We start from the raw sequence: 2,500 nt of genomic DNA on the forward strand, positions 1-2,500 counted from the left end.
ATTTGCAGGCAGTTGTGGGTAAAATTATTTGAGAAAGACTCATCGACGCCCCTGCAGCTAACCCTAACCCACCTCCACGCTACCAAAGGAAAGAACCTCACTCGATACGCTTTGGTATCTGTGTTGTTCTAGAAGTTGTGACAAATGCAACCAGGAATCTTGCCCGGTCTTCTAACAGTACCACCGATCCGTCCATATATATATATATATATATATATATATATATATACTCGTATACACATGTACACACACTAGGGAATTCACACAGTTTCCATTTCTCCATTCCATTCGCTAATCATGTTTTAGCAAATATTCTATTAGTTTAATGCTGAAAAAGTAGAGTCTTAACGTTTCGGATACCAGTCCTTCATCAGAAGAAATGTATAGAAGAGACATAAAGAAGTGCGAAATGGGAAAGTAGTTGAGAGCAGAAAAAAGGGGGAGTGGTTAGGGACCAGGAATAGTGTTCTATTGGGCGGAGGTTAATATATTTGATATCATCTCAAGTAATAAGTATGGCTCGAGTCAGTTACAATCCAGCACACCTGATATTAAAGGCGACGTTCCATCCGTGCACATCACATTTTATTTTCAGACATGTGTCTTTTTGTCAAAAGCAGTTATGGTTGAGGGAGATTTAGCTGGCTGCTATTTCCAGCAAATTATGTCTACATAACAGATTCTCCATTATTTTGTGCGTGTGAGTGCGTATGTGTGTGTGAGTGTATGTATATATGTATTTTGCCTCTGTGAATCTGAATATGTGTGTATATTTATGTGGGCTTGTGTGTCTATATGTGCGTGTGAGTCACTTTGTGTGTGTGTGTGTGTGTGTGTGTGTGTGTGTGTGTGTGTTTGTGTGTGTGTGTGTGTTTGTGTGTGTGTGTGTGTGCATATGTGTGCGCCTGTGTATATCGTTGTCTGTATGTTTGTGTGTATATAAATGTGTGTGTGTTTGTATGTGTGTTTGTATGTATGTGTGTGTGTACTTGTCGCTATATTTGTACGTGAGCTTGTTTACGTGTGCGTGTGTATGCATAGTGCTTGTGTTTATGAGTGGGTATGCACGCGCGCGCGTGTGTATGAGAGACTGTCTGCGTGTCCCGGCCATGTAACCAGTGTCCAGTGTTATGTAGGTCAAGTTGTGATGCTATAATTGACCGCAGTCCTTGCCCAGTTCCTGCCATGGTAGCAGTAAGATTAGTCACCGTAAGGAGGAGTGGACACAGAAGGGAGTGGGAGCAGTGGCATCTTGCTACAGAATAGCCACACACATACTTAAGCACACAGATACACACACACACACACATATACAAACCCTACATACACTCAGACATATACACGTATACACATATAGCTATACAAACACATGCGCTCATACATATCGACTCGTAAACGCACACACACACGTTAGGTAATGTAGTCGTTGAGACAGTACTGACCAACAGCTGAGTGACCGCACAACAATTAGTTGTATGCGCAGTCATATGGTAAAACGAGTCATTCTGGTTTTGTTTCACTGCCCACCACTTCTGCAAGTGTTTTCTGCTACAGCTTCATGTCTGACCAATATCTCATGGGGTGAATGCGGTAAATGGAAACTGTGCGGAAACCTGGCATATATATACGTGTGTGTGAGAAAGAGTGCATATGTGTGTGTGTATGTATGTATATATATATATATATATATATATATATATATATATATATATATATATATATATATATATCTTCATGTAATAGAACAAAGACATTTAAATGAATAGGGATTTTTTACGGATATGGGCAGTACTTGTCAGCACAATCTTTTGGATTTCTCTGAGACATAGTTCTCCTGGGATATTATCTAGATGTCTTTGACATCAGCCACAATAACAGGAACAGTTCTCCCTTTAAGATGCTACATCTTTTGTATTTCAATTTCCACATCCTTATATTTACTTAATTTGTCAAATTCTTTTATAGATATATTTTTATCAGTGGGAACACTTACATGTATTAGTCTACAAGTATTCTCTTCCCCGTCTTTAATGACTATGTCTGGTCGATTACCCTGGAGTTGGCTGGGAAATCCCAGACGATAGTGACATTTTTACCCTCAACCACTGGCTCTGGATGATGTTCAAATCAGTAAGCAGCACTGTTTATTTTGTAGGTGTTTACTTATTTTCCAATGTAAATACTGTCCTACCCTATCATGGTGGTTTTTGTATTCGTTTGGTGCCAGTACAAGACATCCCGAGACGAGATGGTCTTTGGTTCATCAAATCTATCGCACAGTCTGCATTTAGGATCAGAACCGTTTTGAAGAACGTTATCTTGGTAGTTTGTGGTAAGCAAGCTTCGGTCTTGTGCCGCCAATGTGAAACTTCCAGTCCTGAGCTTCTCAGCCACTGATGAGTCGTTACTTGATCTACCTCAGCATTTCGACTTCGAAGTATATACTGTCCATGCATCCATAAGAATTTCTTTTATAATTCCTGTGGGGGGGGGGGGGGGT

General features: G+C 40.1%; 1 protein-coding gene across 2 annotated transcripts in view; it reads left to right on the forward strand.

The window, feature by feature from the left end:
* The window catches only part of LOC106872237 (uncharacterized), a 21,416-nt gene that overhangs the window by 10,269 nt on the left and 8,647 nt on the right, over window positions 1-2,500 (forward strand). Inside the window, exon 1 of one of the 2 annotated variants that reach the window (XM_089354579.1) lies at window positions 2,462-2,500. This exon is cut by the window's right edge and continues 92 nt beyond it. The exons of the other annotated variant lie outside the window; for it this stretch is intronic. The gene's annotated coding sequence lies outside the window, so the exon portion shown is untranslated. Of the gene's footprint in view, window positions 1-2,461 lie in introns of those variants that run through there. 2 annotated transcript variants of the gene reach the window in all.

Source organism: Octopus bimaculoides, chromosome 7, assembly GCF_046866305.1.
Source record: "Octopus bimaculoides isolate indiv1 chromosome 7, ASM4686630v1, whole genome shotgun sequence".
NCBI classification, from domain to species: domain Eukaryota; kingdom Metazoa; phylum Mollusca; class Cephalopoda; order Octopoda; family Octopodidae; genus Octopus; species Octopus bimaculoides.